At 41.1% G+C, this 20,469-nt stretch overlaps 1 protein-coding gene across 32 annotated transcripts in view; it reads left to right on the top strand.

Annotated features, from left to right (window-relative positions):
• The first annotated feature begins 8,616 nt into the window (after positions 1–8,616).
• The window catches only part of PHF21A (PHD finger protein 21A), a 196,600-nt gene continuing 184,747 nt past the window's right edge, over positions 8,617–20,469 (top strand). For 7 of the 32 annotated variants that reach the window (XM_043581044.1, XM_043581073.1, XM_043581069.1 and 4 more), the window contains exon 1: positions 8,884–9,154. The gene's annotated coding sequence lies outside the window, so the exon portion shown is untranslated. Of the gene's footprint in view, positions 9,155–10,275; positions 10,391–20,469 lie in introns of those variants that run through there. The other 25 variants (XM_043581076.1, XM_043581060.1, XM_043581056.1 and 22 more) reach the window with 9 other exon arrangements.

Raw genomic sequence — 20,469 nt, 5'->3', positions numbered from 1 at the left:
AATTGGGCTTTGGGAGGAGTGGATAAGGCAGGTGTATTACTTACAACAAGAAATGAGGGGTAAGTTCAGGTATGACAAAATGGATTCAGGTCATGGCTGCCTAGTGCACTGGGTTGAGAAGGATTCTGAGGCCAAGTTCAGGCTCTGGGAGTTGGTTATTCCTAGCTCGGTCGTTTCATACCCTTTATTCATTAGTGACAGATGTTTCATGAAAGTGACGACACGGGGTCACGCACGGGTTCACCAAAATTGTCCTGCTGAACCTTATATATTGATGCATCCCCTGCTATACCAGGCAAGGAAAAAGAAACCAGACTCTTAGAGCACTGCTACGCCATTTTCAAGATTGGGATGATGAAGAAGAAATAGGGACACTCGAAGGTCCAGCTGTGACCAGTCAGGTTGCTGGCTGGATTTGGGGCAGTTCCTTGCTGTCATCATCCAGAGGGGAGGTTTCCCTGCCATGTCTAGGTTCTGAGACTCAGCCTGCCCCCATTCTGCTTTAGTAGTGCCCGTTTCTCTCACTCAGGATCCAAGTCGATTCAAGTGCACAATTCCATCTCATTTCAGTGTGAAGGAATGCCAGCCTGACAATATACACTTGAGGTCATTCCTAAAGCTATAAGTAGCTCCAGCCTCGTAACCTTGGATAAAGCCCTAAAGGAGTCCCCTTCCTTCAATGCACAGGCCTTTCAAGGCTCCGACCCCCAGGATTATGATTCCCATGGCTGCTGCTTCTCTCGTTCCTCTCTCTAGGCCCACATCAAACAAACAATCACTCCTAGACCTTACTCTGGTCTCTGAAAAATCAGGTCATGTCCTGTTTGGATGCCAGGCACACCCCTGTGGCTTTCTGTTCAGAAGTGCACTATCTTTACAGCCCCTTGGTTCATCACCCTGCCTGCCACCTGCAGGTACCCTGCTTCTCGCAGGCTTCATTTTCTAGCCTTTGCTGGTCCCGGGGCTCAGTGATAGCACCCCTTAGCTGGTCTGATTCAGCTCCTCTTCTGTGCAAAATTTCCCTCTTTTCTAAAAGAATTCTTGTGATCTCCATAACTTCCCTATTGTCCCTTGGGAAATCACCCTAAACAGGAAATAATTTACATGTATGAAGAGCCTATGTGCCGGAACTCATCCAAACTTTTACAAGCATTATTTCATTTATTCCCAGTAACAATTCTGTTACTATCCCCGTTTAACAGACGAGAAGACCGACGCATGTGCAGTTGTCCAGAATCATATATCAAGTGGTAGATGGTGATATGATTTTGGCAATCTGATTCCAACTTATCATTTTCAATATTGCTGTTCGACGATTCAGAATCACATTTGCACCGCAAAGGCAGTTATCGTCTTGTCTGGGATATCTCCACTGTTGTTTTTTTTTTCAAATTCATAATAACCTTTTTTTAACCCCCTAATGATAAAACACATGTTTATTACAGGATTCTCTAACCTTAAAAAAAAAAAAACAACCCAATGATTACATAATCGTGTTTGCCTTGTGAAAATTTACTGCTTTGTACAACCTGTGATCTGTGCACTTCTCTGTATGAATGCTATACTTTAATTAAAAAGTTTATATACAAGATTCCTCCAGATCCCTTTCTATTTTAACTCAGGAAACACCTCCCTGCGCCCCATTGTAGAACTGCAGTGCAATTTGCCAATGCTTTTGGGGAAGGTGAATTTCACGACAGCACCTAGTCAGGTTTAAATGTTTGGGACTGGACACATATTATGCTAGCTGGGCATGCTATCTATGCCTGACCCCATGTGTTTTATGGGATACAGAGGTTGTGAAAACTTTATTAGAACATTATTTCAATAAGGGGAAGAGAACCTTACGTTATTGCAACAAACCTGTGCCCTAACTGATTTAACATGAAAGATGGAAGGTTTCACACTAAAGTTTAATGCTGCTTTCACTTGGTTGGAATTTGGGAAGCTCCATATTTAAAACAGGGTTTCACTCATGTAGGTGTATTAATTGTCCTTCCCAGGTTTCAATGCTCACAGAAGAGGAGTAGCAATAAAATGATATGTATTTGTACAACTTGATACAATTTACCAAAGAACAATAATAATATTTACCCAGCGCGTATGACACATTATCTCATTTAACCTCCGTAACAACTCTACGAAGTGTCGAATGGTTATTTCTGCATTTTGCACATAAGGAAAGCGTGACTTGCAATAGTGCATCGTTTGCTCAAAGTCAACCCAGGACTCTATGATTCCAACGTACCTAATTCCTCAAGAACAAGCCCTGCTACTTCTCACTAACAGCTTGGACCCTCACAACAATCCAGTGGATTAAGTATTATTGTTTTCCCCATTTTGGACAAGGAAATAGACCTGGCGAGATAAAGTGATTAACTACACATTTGCAGAGCTCAGACCCAAGCTCCGGTTCTCAGACTCCAAATCTGGGAATGTCTTCCACTAGATAACGTCATTGCTTAGGCCCACGATGCAATTTATTTATGTTGATAATGGATAATCTAAAGGTGGAAATAATAAGATGATAAAATTCTTTTAACATCTCCAGTCTTGGAGATTCTTCTTGTGATATTTTTAGCAGCTCGGCAGCTTTAAGGCAGACGTTTCTACAGTTCTAATTGCAACCATTTTTGTTTTTAACAACAGGTCCAGCTTAGGCCCCCTGATCTATATCAGTTACTTTTGGAAAAGGAATTGGGATCTGCTTCTGTGTGGAAGGCAGAGTCACGTACATGCAAATACACATCTAAATTTGGTCCTGGTGTTTGGTCTGGTTCGGTGGTTTTCATCCCGCCTCCCAAGCCCCCTGCCACCCCTGGTGCAACTGTACCTTCCTTCCCCCTGCTTCACCCCACCCCCCTCCCCCCAACACACACATACGGGACATTTGGCAATGTCTGGCGATATCTTTAGTTGTCATCACTGTGGGGGAGATGCTATTGGCATCTAGTGGGTAGAGGCCAGGAATGCTGCTAAACATCCTCCAGTGCGGCCCACAACAAAAATGATCTGGCCCCCAAATGTCAATAGTGCTAAGGTTCAGGAGCTCTGGTTTAGTTAATTCTATTAAACACACACACACACACACACACACACCTGATGTTGCTTAGGATTCAATTGACCTTGGAGATTATGGCGAAAGTAATGAAATTGAAGGTATTCTCGAGAGAGCCAACTGCTTATCCACCAATATTTATTTATTTACAAGTTATACCTGATCCATCTCCAATTATGATTTTGGCTTTCCGTAAATGCACACACAAGGTAGTTAAAGTGAAGATTTTTTAAAAGATCAGAAACCATTGAGACGGCAGGGAGAAAGAACATACATTCAACTTTGGCTAGTCACTGGGGATTTTCTGTCATAATTCTTTAAAAATCACATTGCTAGGCTTCCTCTACTTATCTAAGCACTTTGTTGGTACAAGCCAGGTTTCCATTTATTCTAGCCCAATAAGAATTAGAAAAGAAGAGCTGGTGAACTCCCATAGTTACTGCTCTGCCTCAGTGAAGGAGGACCCTCAGGTCTTCAGACAGTTCAAATCTCCTTTAGGGTGACCTTTTAAGAGACAACGGGCTTACTTTTCAGTCTAACAAAAAGGATAGTAGTTGAGTGAAGGACGGGTGAGGGGAGTTGGATAGAAAGCTTGTTCAGGGGCCCCTGGGTAGCTCAGTCAATTAAGTATCTAGCTTCAGCTCAGGTCATGAGGTCCTGATTCTTGAGTTTGAGCCCCTCTTCGGGCTCTGTGCTGTCATCTAGGAGCCTGCTTCTGATTCTCTGTCCCCTTGTCTCTGTCCCTCCCCTGTTCATTCTCTCTCTCTCTCTCTCTCTCTCAAAAATAAATAAACATTAAAAAAAAAAAAGAAAGCTTGTTCAATTAGTCCTTTGGGGGGAGGTTTCCTTACCTGGTTTGAAATATTCTCAAATACTGTCAGAATATCAGAAACAATCACATACAAATACAAAACAGCTTACTATCTATGGGTACAGTGTGTACCAGACTATTACAAAACCTGTAAAATAAGAAAATTTATAAGAGATTTTGTTTTGTATTATAACACATAATGCCTCCATATAATATTAGAATATATAAGCTTCTGTTCATATTTTTCCTACATTTACAGTATCTCTGCATTAGACCAATAGTCCTCATAGGGGGCTGTTTTATCATTTTGAATGACATTTTATATTACCCAATAGAATCCCAATATTAAATATTTTCTATCAAACAAAAGTTATTTAGATTCCTACCTCCTTTCTCTTATACCAAAATATATCTATATCTATATCTATATCTATATCTATATCTATATCTATGTCTATATCTATATCTATCTATATCATCTATATCTATATCTATCTACATGGTAACAAGGCAAATGTAAAACATAGAAGCCATAAAAATACAAGAAGAAAATTATACGTATTTTTCTAATCTAGGACCTTGGGTGGCCTCTGGAAGCATGGAACGAAAGGCAGGATATATATAGACATCACAGGTAGATTTGACCATTTTGAGAAAAATGTAAAAACTGTACTCCAGTATTTAAAAGCATTCAAAATTTGAGTTTACTTTTTATTGAACAGGGTTTTGATGGTTATTGGGGGAGTAAACAGGTTTAGGAAAGCAAATTCTAAGTTACTGTGCACCTGCTATTATGTCATTTATGTCTAAAAGTTGAATGATTTACTTCAAAGGAGCTTCTGATGTAAACTTACAATTTTTAGTTTATTTCTGGGATTTCCACTAACATACTAATTGTTAGCTTTTTTTTTCTTTAGAATTTGTGCTATGTAACCCTTTCAAAAATCCAACGAGGATTATCTTTAATTTGTGCATGAGAAACACCAAGGTTCAGATGGTTTAAGTGCTGTTTAAGGCCATATAGCTAGTGTGTGTCTACCAAGTGCCCATGACTGGCATGCTTAGAAATTGAGAAAGACCCATCAAAATGTATCATAATACCAGCCCCACAACCTTGACTCACCCAAGAATCCTTGGACCTCATATGCCACATCTGTGCTGATAAGAAATTGGGACGTGTTCACCCTCTCCAGAGTTATGTTAACTCAGGAAATGAATTTGAGGGCACAGGGAAAACATGTATTATATAGTCCCATGTACCAGGCACTGTACCAAACATTTCACATGGATTATTTTATTCAATCTTCTCAACAACCCTACAAAACAACAACAGCTTCATTTTACAAGATAGGAAAACTGAGGATTTGAAAGGTTAAGGAACTTTCCCAACGTGTCTTAGTTGAAAAGGAGTGGTACTGTCCAGTTGTCTGAATCTGGGTTGGCTTGGTTCCACTCCTCCACACCATCTTAGAGAGGGAAAGAGTATGTAAATGGAACCATCATCTATTAGTGAATCGCAGCTCTTCTTTTCCATAGAGTTTGATAGTTATAGGAGTGTTAAGACAATTAGTTAAAATATTTTATTTTATTAAAAAATTTCTTTAATGTTTATTTATGTTTGAGAGAGAGAGAGAGAGAGAGAGAGAGAGAGAAGAGAGAGAGAGCAAGCTGGGGAGGGGCAGAGAGAGAGGGAGACACAGAATCCGAAGCAGGCTCCAGGCTCTGAGCTGTCAGCATGGAGCCCGACTCGGGGCTCGAACCCACAGACCGTGAGATCATGGTATGAGTCAAAGTCGAACACCACCGACTGAGCCACCCAGGCACCCCTGAAATATTTTAATTAGATATAAATATCTAAAACTCGATTTTGCACGACACTGAGGTTTGATTGATAAACAAACATCTTAATGTTTGTCAACTTTAGTCTTCTAAAGCCAGGGTTGGTAAACCACAGCCCATGGGCCGTCCTGCTCACCCCCTTGGTTTAGCCCGCAAACTAAACATGCCTTAACATTTTTCTTTAATGGTCGAAAAAATTAAAAGAATATTTTGTGACACAAGAAAAGTACATGAAATTCCAATGTCAAGGCCCATAAATAAAAGCTTTATTAGAACATAGCCAGGCTCATATGTTTACATATTTTCTATGGCTGCTTTTGTGCTACAGCTACATAGAGTTGAGAAGTTGTGACCAAGGCTCCATGGTCTGCAAAGTCTTAGATATTTATTATTTGGGCTTTTACAGAGAAAAGTTGACTGGCTCCTCTTCTATAGCATTTACACATTCAGGCACCATTTGAGTTTCTAAAATTTTTTTATGAAATTCGGAAACATTTTTAACTATTTTTCCAGAAAGCACACTAAAGCAGCCTTTCTCTGAAAAAAATTTTTGACAGCCTGGGCTGATTTGAAATGACCCCATTAGGTTGTGGTTCTAGTGCCTGGTTGGTCCAGTTTGAGAGGCCCTGCCTTAATTCATCTTTTAAATACATTAGAGTTATCTCTAGGTGGCAAAGCTGGGTCTTACTACCCAACCTGTCCTTCCGTTATTCATCTTGACTGTGTTATGGGTTCGGTTTCACAACATTATGAGTTCATCCAGGCTTCTTGAATCATTTATAGGGATTTTCATTTTTGCTCTCAAACTCTTACACACTTTCTCTGCTGTGAATTTTTTTGAACATAAAGCTCAGAGTACTAAATGGCTTACACATGTAAAAGAAAGCCCATACTTTTTCTAAGCTTTAAGAAATCAGAATTAAACAATTTTTTTTTCTTGAGAAAGTCAACTTAATTTTGCAGGTCACAGAAGTAAGAAAACACCTTCATATCCAAGGATCTCAAAGCACCTCTGGTGGAAACACATAGCAAGGTAAAGGACGTCTGTTTATTTTTAAATACTGTTTATTTCTTGGAGGAAATACTATTTAATGGGAAAGATGTGACTAGTAAGAAATAGAGTCTAAGGCTATTTCTGGTTCTGTCAATGACTCACTTTGACTTTGGGCAAATCATCTCACCACTGTTGCTCTTTATCTGCAAAAACTGGACTTCATGCCTATGGGAGTTGCATGGCTAATCAATGCCTGGAAAATGCGTAGTGGCAGATGCTACAAAAGTGCTGAGCCTTAAAAACAAAACCACCCCCACCCCCCATTTGTATTCAGTTGAGGTTGGGGTTTATTGTTATTTAACATTCGAAGGCCAACACTACGTTAAGTCCATCGTGCTGCACAGACCAGATAATATCACTGTCCAGTAGGGATTTTTCCCTTTAATGTAGGATTCTGGACTTTTCTTTTTCTTTATTGTGGTTGGGTGTTATTTTAGAATCTAGTAGTATATCCATACAAAAACATTAAGCTTTAAGTTGAAAAGTATCGATTTGAAAATCTAAATAACCCCCCCACCAAAAATTAGGGGGGCCCCTCCCCTCCCCGCCAAGAAATCTCTCAAAACAAGAATTCCTCTGATGCTTTTTTTTCCCTCCCTGCAGTTCTCCATGTTACAGTCCTTGGAGGTAGAATAGGCATAAAATACTTTCACTAATAAAATATGACAAACCGCCGGATTATACGTGGCCGATTCCCAGTGATTGCCCTGCTACACAAAGCAGAAAAGTAAATGCCATCATCCCCCTTAGAACAAAAGAACTTAGGAATAAAAAACATGGAGAGGGGGGAGAAAGCAGCAATAAATAAAGGTGAGGGAAGGACCCCGTCCCCCGCCCCTCCCCGACGCGAGTGTGGGACTAAGTGTGGCTAATAAAGTGGTTCAAGGGTAGTTATTTGGAAAGGGGGCGGGGTGGCGAGGGGAGGGAGCGGGCGAGCGGCGGCCGGGGATTGCATGTTGCATTCGACTTGAGGTTGCATCTTTCTCCTGTTGCCTGGACCACGCTCCCCCATTGCAGTGCTTCCCCATTGCTTCCCTTCGCTCTTGCCCTCGCGGCTTTTTTCCCCCCTTAAAACTGCTGTTGCACGGGAGGGAGTTGGGGCCGCTCCGGAGCCCCTTTGCAGCTCCTGCCGGCGGGAGGGGGGAGTTGGGCTCGGGCCGCGGAGTTGGGGGGGCCGCAGCGGGCTCCGGCCTCGCCTCGGCTGCAGCTACATGGGAGCCGAGCTGCGGCGCTGCACGGGCCCATCATTGCGGCGGCCCCGGAGTTTGGCCGCCGCCGCTCCGTGCTCAGCCCCATCACCGCCGCCGCCGCCGCCGCTGCACTGGAGTTTGGCTGCTGCTGCCCTACTTCACTCTAGTTTAGTTTCACTCACTTTACATCCGGGTTTTTTCCCTAGGCAATGGGGGCCGCAGCACACCCCGTTCCTTAGGCAAAGTGAAATAAATTCGCCGCACCGACACGTCAAGTAGTCCGCCCGCCCGAGCGCCGCCGCGGGCCCCCGCCGCCCCTCCCGCCGCCGCCCCGTCGCCCCCGGGGGGGCCCGTGCGGCCCAGGAGCCGCCGGCGGAGACGCGGGGGCCCGGGCCGGCCGCCGTACAACTCCGCCCGGCGGCCCCCTCCCTCCCCGCCGTGCCCCTCTACCCCGGCGTCTCCTCTCCCCCCCCCCCCCCCCCCCCGCCCTCGTCCCCGCTTTCCCAGCCCCAGTCCCTCTCGCCCGGCTCTCGGGAGCGGCGGGGGCGCGCACGGCGGCGGCGGCGGCGGGCCGGCGGGGCCGCGCGGCGGGCTCCCGCGCGGGCGAGTGTGTCTGGGCCTGGGCGGAGGGATCCCCGGGCTGAGGCGGCGGAGGTGCTGCGGCCCGGGGCCGGGTGGTGAATGGGCTGGTGGTGCTCGCTGCTGCTGCTGAGAGGAGGAGGAGGAGGATGAAGAGTTGGGCTTGTTTGTCTCCCACAGTTTCTCTCCTGCTGCTCTGATTCCCCCCCACCCCTATTCCGGCCCGGGGCCTGTGTGTGTCTCTCCTGGAGGAGGAGGAGGATCCAGTTCCTCCCCCCACCCCCTCCTCCCCACCCCCCCCTTGCCTGGGGAAGAGGAGGAAAGAAACAGCCCAGAGAGAGAGAGAGAGAGAGAGAGAGAGGGAGCGAGAGAGTGAGTGAGAGAGAGAGAGGGAGAGGAGAGGAGGAGGAGGAGGAGGGAGAAGGGAACAACCTACCATCTTAACACACTAATATCTAAAAAGTGCGAGAGGCCCAGAGCAGCAGCAGAAGCAGCAGCAGCAGCTCCAGCTTCTTCCCTCCCTCCCCATGAAGAAGAGTTCCCTCCTCCTCCTCCTCCTGCTTCTCCTGCTCAGAGTTCCTGCCTCCAGCTGCCAGGGGGGACAACCAGCCAGCAGCAGGAGGGTGCAGTATCCCAGCTTTTCCATTCTCTCTTCTCCTCACTCTCCTCTTTTTTTCTTGAGTAGCTCTCTTTCCCCTCCCTCCCCCCTTCCCCCTCTCCCCCTCTCCCTGTCTCTGTCTTGTCTCTGGTGTTTGTCTCTGGGAGGAACTGGGGCTGCCTGCTTGGAGTTTGTTGTGGGGGGGAGGTAGGGGGAGGGGAGGGGTGTGTGGGAGGGAGGAGGGAAAGGGGGGTGTTCTCGTCAGGACCCCTCAGTCAACTTGAGATTTGAGCAATAACTTCCCCTTCGGGGCGCCCCCCTGCGTGCCCTTCCTATTCCTCCCCCCCTAAAAAAAAGACAATGGAAAAACCTTGTCTCCCCCTTCCTTCCCTCTGCCCTCCACCCCTCCCCAGGATAAATTGGAAGTAAGTTTATGAGCAGCCTCGGGAGCCTGGGCGCTGAGTGCTGGGCCGAAGCGGGTGACAGAGGCGGCGCGCCGGGGGTGGCGGGGAGGGGGCGTCACATTGTCCCGGCGGGGGGCCGGGGAGGGGGCCGCCGGCGGGGGCGGGGGGCGCGGAGCCTCGTCCGCCCCCTCGGCTGTCCCTCGGCCCGGGGATGGTCGCCTTGGCTCCTTCATCACCCTGCCCCCCCCCCCCCCGGATGCTGTCGGGGGGAAGTTTTTATTATGATTATTTAATTAATTAATTAAATTTTTTTTTTTTTTTTTTTTTTTTTTTTTTTGGAAAACCATCTTGTTTGGTGACTGAGGGATCTGGTTAAAAAAAAAAAAGCTGCGGCTGCTGACGCTGCCGGGCCCGACTCTGTGTGTGTGTGTGTGTGTGTGTGTGTGTGTGTGTGTGTGTGTGTGTTGGTGCATTTGTCTTGGGTGGCCGGAGCAGCGTTGGGGAAATTCCGCTTATTCTTCTTCTTCTGCAACTTGTTATTCCGGAGAGTCTGCCTGCACCCCTCACCCCGGGGCCGGCCCTCCCGCACTCGCCCCCGCCGCCTGCAGCCGCGGGGCGCCCCCGGGACCCCGCGCGGGCCGGGGCCGGCAGGCCGCTCCGAGAGGGGCCGCGGCCGCCCCTCCCCCGCCCGCGCCCCCGCCGGGGGGAGGGGCGCGCGGAGTGGGACTCTTTCCGTTTGGTCCAGCCCCGTCGTGCACGCAGTTCCCAACACTTCTCGTCATCCTCTCTTTGGTCTCTTTATTCTGCTGAGCGGTGCTGTTAGGATTTCTTTTTTTCCCCTGACCACGTTCGCTATGGTGGGTAGCAGCAAGGTGGCCCTGGTAGGGGAGGGGTTGATATCGAGATTGGGCACCAGGGGAAGAATGTCTCCGTTCAACTTTGTCTGTGGCTTGCACCCCCGGAGAAGGCCACACGCCGGTTGTAGGGTGCAGATGTGCTGAGAGTGATTTCTAAGTAGTTGAGTTGTTGAGATGAGGGTAGGACTGCTAATGGTAGGCAGGTTTTGTTTTCATTGGTGAATCCGGTGTCATCATATTCAGGGCATATGTTGAAATATTCTTTGTTTAGGTCTTGAAGTAGAGGATCTCACTCTGCACGTCCACATTGTGTTGTTTTTAAATGATGTCTGCAAGTGTGGCTTTCTAGAATTTCAAATGTGAGTTAAGGTCCGGGCGTGTGTGGGCCTCAGCATTGGCCTTGACAGTGAACTTTGTGGCTGTGTTTTGGATTTCAGAGATTTGCCCCATAGCTGGGATGTAAGCTGTACATTTTTTGTTAATAGTAGGTGTCAGGAATGTAGATGCTTAAGCTGGGGACGTTAAAGGGAGAACATTCCTGTATTAATAATTGATAGCTGAATATTAGAATCAGATTAATTTGGGTTGTGAAAGTTTTTTTTTTTTTCTCCTCTTTTTGAAGCAGCTGTGCACTCTAGGAAGGAAGCCTTTTCATAGACACACTTTATAGGAGTTCTTTAGGGCAGGGAGCTAGAATATCTCCTTTTGGAGAGGATACTCATGAACGTCTCTGGCTTCATTGAGGGCCTGGTAAGGGGACTGAAACTGGGACTAAGACATCTAAGTGTACTTTTCAGTGTTTATGTTGTTTGTTTACATCTGGTGTTGTCTCACATTTGGGCACTAGAAATAAATAGGTCAGTTTTGCTTTTGGTTTTTGAAGAGTAGCCCCCTCCCTCCCTTTTTTTTCTTAAGTTTCACAATTTACTTGGTTTCACAGCATTGTAGGAAACTGTTACTACATTTTTACTGGAAATACTATTATTCATTTTGATTTTGGTAAGTTCCTTTCTATTCTTTCTTTCCTGTCTTCACTTGTAAATGGACTCTACATTGTGGGCTTAACACTAGCTTATTAGGGGCTATTAAAAATGTCTGAAGAATACATTTTAAAATATCAAGACATACTTCTTGATGGCAAGGAGGAAATTTTTGTGTGCAGTTATACTCCTGTTTCAAAAAATTTCTGTACTTAAAACTTAAGTAGATAGACAACTATCCTTAAATAGGGAGCATAGTAATAGTGCAGAAAAGTCTCAAAACACAAACTTCTGGCTAATATGTTAAAAATATTTCAGGTGCTTTTTTTTTTATATCAGACTTTTGCTTTTGTTAACATAATGGTATTTGAATATGACTGGCATTGCTTGACTGGCCGTAATAAAGTCTTTTGCTTGAGTGCTTTTGAAGGCTTTTAAAGGTAGTTTTGAGATAATTTTGCAAGCTTTATTTAAGCATGTTGCACTTTGGACTCAGGCAGGTCTTTATGGAACCAGAATAGTGATAGATTAAAAAGAGTCGTACCAATGCCAGATTTTCTCTTTAAGAGATGTAAGTGATGGACAGGGCCCTCTTTCTTTTAGCTTTGAAGGGTTCATCCTTTTCCCCATTCAGTCATCTGGGAGAAGCTGCCTCAGAAATACTCTTCTTCTGCTTACATGAAGAACTCTAAATGCTATCCAGCAGGAGGTGCTACAGCAAGATAGAGCCAATCTCTGAATTCTGAGGGTCTTGCTACTTATTATAGCTCTATTAGCTTCAACTAAGCAGCAGGATTAACACCTTAAAGTTCCAGAAAGAACTTTGAGTAAGTCCATTTAAAAAAAGTCCATTAGTAAACTATGTTTGTTATTTGATACTGAAATGTTTGATCGCTTTTTACCTGCTTACAATAGTATGCAAAGTAGCTTTGTTATTGTGGATAGCTTAATGCCATGCTTACGTACAGAGTGCTCTTAGAATTATTTTGATGATCAGTTAGTTTTGTATTGGTGAGTGGGCTGTTGAACACTTATGTGAAAAAATTACCGTGCACTGGCTATAAACAAAAGAAGTTGGTCTGACTTGGGGCTTTAGGTTTTTGTGTCATCCCTGTAATATTAATACAAGTAGGATATTGGGGACTTGAAATTCTGGAAAGGGAGATACTGTATGGAAAAATTTTAATTTCTGTGTTTATGTCTCACATCTATGGACAGTAATCCTAATGGATAAATTCTTAGGCACTCACCTTCATAAATACATGTATGTGGTTGCTGTCTTTGAGTTGGTCTCCAAAGAGATTCTTGAACTGTAAGTAAAGTTATATCTGTGAGTATAGGTCATTGCTGATATGTACATTAGTAACAATAACTGCATAAAGATGAAAGTAGTTTCATAGCATCTACAGCACATGCTCCTTTGAAACCCTATTAGTGTTAGGTGAGTTGATTTATCCCTGGAAATATGCGACGGTAGTAGCTTGCAAAGTTTTATATCAAAGTTTTAGAAAGTTAGAAATGTGTAGAAAATCTGATGAACCTGCTTTGCATTTTGTCGGTTTTCTAGGCATAATACTGTACTTTTTTTTCTCAGTAAGATCAAATGAGATAATACATTGTAAAAGTTCTTTGTAAATTATCAGAAGCCATGCAGATGTTGAGATGGGTAACTAATTAATACATGGACAGAAACTTCTGTCTTTAAAATGTTAACTTTATCCCCATGATTTGGGAAATGAGCACATTAAAAGTGTACCCCCCAACACTTTCTGAATTTTTTTTTTTTTTAATGCTACTGTGGTTACCAAAAAGCTCTTTGTTAACAGTTTTGAAGCTTTGTTTAAAAACTGCTGTGGAGGCAGTTTCTCATAATTAAAAAATAAAGATCATTTTTCTTTTTGTAGATCCTGTGAGATGTGTATCCTCCGTTAAAATTTTCCTTCATTTTTTCATTGATGTGATAGTTGTTGATTTTAGTGAATATTTAAGTTCCTGGATTCTTCTATAGACTCTCATTAACACACAGAGTAACAGATGTCACAGTTAAGGTTTTGATTGTTTTGAGGGATTCTGTTAACTTTCTGAAAAATTCGTGCTAACTAAAGCCTTCAAGCTTGTTTCAAAGTGAAAAAGAAGTCTATCTGTATGTATTAGTATTAGGTACATGTGTATGTATATCATTTTGCCTCTTTCAGAGGGATGCTTGAGGAAATGACTACTCAAATCTAGAGGAGTGCACTGAAATATTTTTTGCGCAAAAATAACCCCAAAGTTTAAAACTCAGAGCCTTGATTTGTAGCTTTTTTAATAGACTCTGCTCACAAATTTGTACTAAAATAAAATAAAATAGAGATAATTGGGAGTCCTGGCGTTTATGAGCATTTCAAAAGGTTTAGTATCTTAAATTTTAGAAGTGACTGCTCTTTATGAAATAGCCCCTTTAATTAGAAATTAAATATAGAAACTTGTTTCTGTGTGAAGTGAAAAAAACATTTGACTGTTTAGATAAAAATGAAACCTCTCAGGGTAGTATTAACTTTTTTATCCTACGGACGGTGAATGCTTAAATTTGGTTTTTTGTTTTTTGTTTTTTGTTAAGGAAATACTGAAGTTAGGGTTATGGTAATATGCTTTTAAATTTTGTATTCTTAGTATTTTATTGCTGAAGTCTTTTGTATTTAATTGCTATTCAAAGGGAGAAAAGGAAGGGATTAAAGTTTTAGGTCTCTAACCTTTGACAGAATTCCTTCATATCTGTATTCAGACTTGATTTCTTGAAGTATGTTTGAATCTTCATGTTAATTTGTCCTGGGAAATAATCGTGATTTTTGTTGACTTCTCAGGAACTTTTTGTACATAGGCTTTTCAGTAGGCCCTAAGTATTCTTTAGGAGCATAGCAGTATATTTTGATCACTTTAAATTTAGCAGGTGTGTATTTTTGCTGCTTTGAGATTTTTTTTTTTAAGGAGGTAATATGCTAACGCTGTTTTAAATTTATTGTAGATAATTACTTCTTAAATAGCATATGTTTTCTTGCTTGTGTGTATATGTGGCTTGCTATTTTTTAGGCTTTCATATAATTCTTATTTGTGTATTAAATTTTTGGAGTTATCTTTTGTGAGAATGCTGAAATAGATGTTTAAGAATAACTTTTGATTTACTTGTCTGTCAGTTCAGTGTTAAACTGGGGGTGGTGGTGAACTGTTCCCTTTTCGAGTTAATATATGAGGTTCAGTCAACCTTTGGGTTTTCTATAGCAACTTTCTTACACTAGACACTTGTGTGGCAGTTTGAATACCCCTCCGTTTCTCTTCCTCCAATACATTGCAAGGCCTCCCCCTGTTTTAAGAAATAAAAAATAGCAGGTCTCTGTTGAAGGAAACTGTTTTTTCCTATATTTTGGAATCATCAGTGGAAATGTTTTCAGTTTTTTTAAATAGACAAGTGAATCGGTTATAGGGTGATAGGAAGGGAATGGGGCCTAACAGGTTGGTGATCTAGGCTTTATTTTGACTCTGTGGGCCTAGGGGACAAAAAATAACTTAAACACAGAAGCCAAAAAGATGGGTTTTGTTTTATTGTTTTGGCTGCATTGAGAATACAAACTGTCAGTACTTGAGGAGAAGGAGCAGCAGAAAGGAATTGATTTTTTTCTGCTGCAGATCCAAGTATTGTTAACCATGTGCATCTCTAAAGCAGCATACTTACAAATCAAACAGTAGTTGATTCATTCATTCAATTAACAGTCAAACCCTAGACTGTTGTTTTTTTTTTTTTAGATTTTTAAATAAGTACCAAAAACTTCAGAATAATGACAATAATTTCCTGATAAAAGTGGGTGATAGTAACCATGGCAACTGCTATCTCTGGCCTTATGGACAGTATGTTGTATTGATGAAGCTTCAGATCCTGTAGTAGCCTGTCACTTTTATGGTGAAATGTAGTAACATGTGTTGCAGGTGATTTTTAGCTGGATTGTGTTAAATTTGTGTGCCAGCTTATCTTTCCTTGTTAGGAATTTCTTGGACTATATTCCACAGCATGTTTGTGAAGGTGCTGTTGCCTGAAAATAACCCACCACCTGTGTTAGGCCTCCTGATGCAGATTGCACTTAGTTTTTTCCCAGCCTCCTTCCTCAGTCTTGCAGAAAATAGGGATGTGTGTAGAAACTGTAAATACATAAATAATGGCTCAAAAGTTACCTGTTTGGGTTTGGACATGTTATTGATAGGTAAAAAAAAAATCTTTTGTGTTTTTAGAAGAGGTCAGTGGATGAGAGAAATGAGTCTGTACTTGGAATATTTTTTTCCTAAGTGTTCTTTCTGGAAACGTGTATGTGTGTGAAATGAGGGGCTAGGAGTGGAGGGCAAAAATAATTGAGTAAGGACTTGACAAAAGAGAAACTTAAGTATTATTGTTTTGGTATGTGTGATGGTGTTATGTGTACGTATTACTTTAAGAATATATTTCCTAATGTGCATTATTAGAGTATGGTAAATGTTTTTGTATGAGAATTTTCTGTGAGAAAAATTACATATAAAATATAACTTGAAAAACTGTTAAGAGAAAACCTGATAAAACAATTAAAACTTTTTTGGGGAGGGGGATAGGGAGCTTTGATACTGATCCAACCAAACTTAAAAAAATGGTTTTGAATATCATGGTTTAAAAATTTTTTTAATTGTATAAAACCTTTTTTTTTCTTTTTAAGCATTTCTTTTATATGCTTATCCTGTATGAGGTTTTTCTAATGTGAAAATGTTGTTCTAAATATTGATACTTTTCCAATATGTACTAAAGAAACTGCCGGAGCAGAGAGCAAACAAGTTAGATCTGAGTTTGACTAGGCCCTGATAATAAGATCTTGTCAAATTGTGCTCGAGATAGTTCAGACTTTCTTGAAACTTACAGTGATAGAGGGAAGTGGTTTACTTACTACAAGTCCCAGGATGCATTTCGGGTTTTTGCTTAACTTCGGATTAGAGCATTGCATGCTGGGACCTGTAGTTGATTTAAACAGCACAGAGAACCCTTCCCTCTTGTCTACTCCATTTTATACAAACAGCTTTCCAAGCCTCTAAGAACTTTCTGCTAAGTAAAATTTGATTGCTAATATTATAATTATCATGGTGCTGTTATTCTAAAGTGAGTCTTCAGAAACACTCTGCTGTTTTAGTTTATCTTGGATTAGTTTGTTGTTGTTTTATCAGCTACTATAAGATTTACATGTACAATAACTGATACATGTGTATATGTGTGTGTTTATATATTTAAAACTTAGCAGTTGTAAATTTTTTTGTTGTCTGTGGCGGTGCTAGATCACTTTATAATTACAGCATATAGATTGCTCTTATGGGCATCAGGAGCTTATAATCGTAGGGCCTGATATATGCTGTTCTCTTTTCTTTGAATGGGGCCAGTTATTCAGTGCCCGTATTTAAGCTCAGAGGTTTTTTATTATTATTATTCTGTCATAATTGTCAACATCTTGCATCTTAGTATTTATTATTTTTTTATTTAAAATTGTTTTATATTTATTTCCGTGCACATACAAGTGGGGGAGGGGCAGAGAGAAGGAAAGACAGAATCCCAAGCGGGCTCCACACCATCAGCGCAGAGCCCCACGTGGGGCTCAAACCCACAAACTGCGAGATGAGATCATGACCGGAGCTGAGATCAAGAGTCTGACGCTTAACCGGCTACGCCACCCAGGCACCCCTTGAATCTTAGTATTTTTAAAATGGAAGACAGATGCCTGAAACTTAATGTAGTTTTAGTGTAAATTTACTACTCAAAGATGTAGTCTGAAAGAGAAAAAGGTAAGGTTTCTTTAACAATTTGTTTACATTTTCAGTCGTGAGTTTAAATTTCTATTCTTTTTGTTCTTTAAAGTTCTGATTCTTTTATTAATGAATATCAGTATGTTGTTGCAGGGAGTAAATGTTAAAGTCTGTGGAAGTGCTTGGCACAGTGCCTGGCACATAATAAAGCCTCAGTAAATGTTCAGAAGTAGCAGTAGCAGCAGTAGTAGTAGTGGTTCTCGTTACTAAATAAACAGCGTGCTTCCCATTTTCCCCTCTCTTTTTACATTATTATCTGATTAGAAGCCTAGCCTGTTTCTGATAAGACCCTGAGATTTTTGTCCTGTGGTGATGATGTGGCAATTCCTTAGAAGTTTTTGCTGTACGTAAAATGTCTTTGCACCTCAGTTTCTCCCTAAGTGATACGTGCCTCAAGTCAGACAACCAGCCAGTAGCAGAATTTTGACCAGGATGCAGCTCTTTGTCACTGTACCGCAGCCCTTGGTTGACTTTGGAAAGTTCAAAAAAATAATGAAAATTTCTTCATTCATAATGTGTGCACTGGTAAAATATCCAAAGTAGTTTGATTAAAGAAAATAAGACGCTGCAAAAATGTTCCTCACGTCACAGTGTAAGTAACCTTGGAAAAATTCTGTTGTGTTTAGAAGCACGAACCAATCCATCACCACAGTTCACGGTGTTACAGGATTGATGTATTGGAGGCCAGTGAGCAGCCCCAGAAAGAAAATGTAGTTTCAGGTCTGTGGGTTGTACTTAAAATGTTAGGTTCAAAAAAATCATAAGTCTTTACATTCTTTTTCTCTTTTAGGACACTAACTTCTTTTAGGCTCTTGAACTTGTAGGATATTTTTATCTCCATGGCTAGTCTCTTTTAGCTTTTGAGAAGGGAAAGAGACATCTGGGAATATTGTAAAATGTAAGCATAAGTTGTGATGTATGTGCTTTAGTTTGAGGGTATACGGAATCAAGATTGTGTCTTTCTTACCTGCCTGGCCAGTATCTATTCCAGCTTTTTCCAGCTTGAATATAGTTCATGGGATATTATTGCTGAGCGCTGCTGTGTTTTTAAAGAAGATTCTGCCTTTAGTAGTAATTATTTAAGTACTCGTTTACACAACAAACCAACGCACTATAATAATACTAACCTTTTTTCTCTCATAAATATGAACTGAAATTTGTTAATATTTTGATTCTTTAGATGTGTCAAAAATTTGTGGGATCTGATCGGATATGCTTCCACATTATGAGTGGTTTTATTTATCTTATATTAACTTGACTTTTTAAGACCCAACATTAAAATGAAATAAATTTCAGTGGTTACAAAGAAGGGAAATACAAAAGGCTAAGTTTTATAAGGGGTAAAATAATCTCTAGTATTAATTGGCCAATGCAGGAAAGATCAGATTTGGATGAATTCTCCTTATCTACATTTTATAATTACACACGTGTGATTTTTGAAATACCAAAGTCGGAAATAAGGAGAGTAAAACTGGGCAGCCGTGAGTAATCCCTGGAGAGTCCTCTGACACACCTACATATTGAGCACAGTTTTCTGTCTTTTTTTAATGAAATGTCCCAGGCCAGTGGAAGTGAAACAACTGTGATGATGTCAGAGGACTTGGCTTTTGAGACCAGTCCTGTCACTAGCAGTGTGCTCTTGGGAAATTCAGCCTTGCTGGGCTTTAGTTTTCTCTGTGGTACAATGGGGATAATGGTAAAAGCCTTATTCACTATGCTGTTCAAAGGACCGGGTGAGATAATACTCATGAATGTACTTTATAGACTAAAGTGGTATGTATAAATCGAGTTTTTAATCACTAGTTGATGCCTGGATTTTAAGATATTTGTCTATGTCGTGTTAACAATGTTAATATTTTTTAAAAAAATTTCGTATATGAGTTAGAATCATCTGAGTACCCCCCCGTCCATGGCCAACAGACAAGTTCTTAACTTGTTCTAGCATGGTTCTTGACAGTGTGCCACTGATACATTGTGTGTGTGTGTATGTAATATATATAAATATCATAAATGTACTGGTGTGTTGTTACGGTAATAAAAACTTTCACTTATGGGCTTTTATATTGAAAAGTATTTTTATACGTTAATATACAAACTTACACAGATATATGTATTTGTTCTTGGAAAAGTGGCATAAATATAAGACTATTTGGCAGGTTGTGAACGGCTCTTGTACCGTAGGGTTATTTGTTGTCTTAATAACAACAATAATAATAAGGGTTTGGCATTTACCGAGTACTTATTATGTATAGTGCTAAGCCTTTTTACATATAGGATCTCATTTAATTGTAATTCTCATAGCAGTGTTCTGAGGATTTACTGTTCTTACCCTACCCCCATTTTATAGATGAGGAAATGAAGGCCTCCCTGGGATCACAAAGGTGTAGCAAATGCTACCACCTGAATTCAAGCCCAGGTTTGAGTCCAGAACCTTTCCTCTTAAGTGTCCGTAATATTGTGTTAAAGTATGTAATAATTCCTGTTAAAAACCTAGAAAATGAATTACTAAAGAAGTTTTTAATTTACTGAAATGGCCACAGCTATGCTATATCATTTTGAGAATGTTTCATGTTGATTTTGGTTGGGTTAGATTATTTTGGGAATAGTGAGCTTTGGAATGGAATGGAAATGAAGGCTTTTGAGATAGTGCCTGTCTTGTTCATCACTGTATGCCAGTTGTGAAGCACAGTGCCTAGCATGGAGTGGGGACGAAGATCTATTTCTTAAGGTTTGAATTTGAGCACTTTGGCATGGTACGTTATTTCATACATTTTCTGAGTAAGTGCAAATATTTTACATTGGCTATTTTAATTAGTCCTTAGGTAACTGTCAGAGTTTTAGAGGGTTTGACGAGAAATGGCCTTTCTTTTAAGACATATTATAAAGGCAGTGCATCTGAGTTAGTCTAACCATATAGTTATTATAAAGTAGAAAATTAAAGTCATCCCATTCTACTTCTAAATTTTCTTGTGTTTTAAATATGTACTATATATATCCATTTCAAAAATAAATAGAATTATACCATGATACCGTCCTGAAGTTTACTCTTTTTCAAGTGGCTATTTAAAAAACTTGTTCTTGAAAATACTGCTCATTAGGAAGTGGGAGTGAGGTAGAAAGGAGAGAGGTGAGGTTTATACATTAAGGTTATAAACCTGCACTCTAGATTGATGGTTACCTATGGGGCAAAAAGCATTTTAAGTTCTTTTTACTTGTGCCTAATGCCTTAGAGATGGTCATTGTTATTTTTAAAACTTT

Source organism: Prionailurus bengalensis, chromosome D1 (genome assembly GCF_016509475.1).
Source record: "Prionailurus bengalensis isolate Pbe53 chromosome D1, Fcat_Pben_1.1_paternal_pri, whole genome shotgun sequence".
NCBI lineage: Eukaryota > Metazoa > Chordata > Mammalia > Carnivora > Felidae > Prionailurus > Prionailurus bengalensis.
This window is presented reverse-complemented; position numbering and strand designations above follow the sequence as displayed.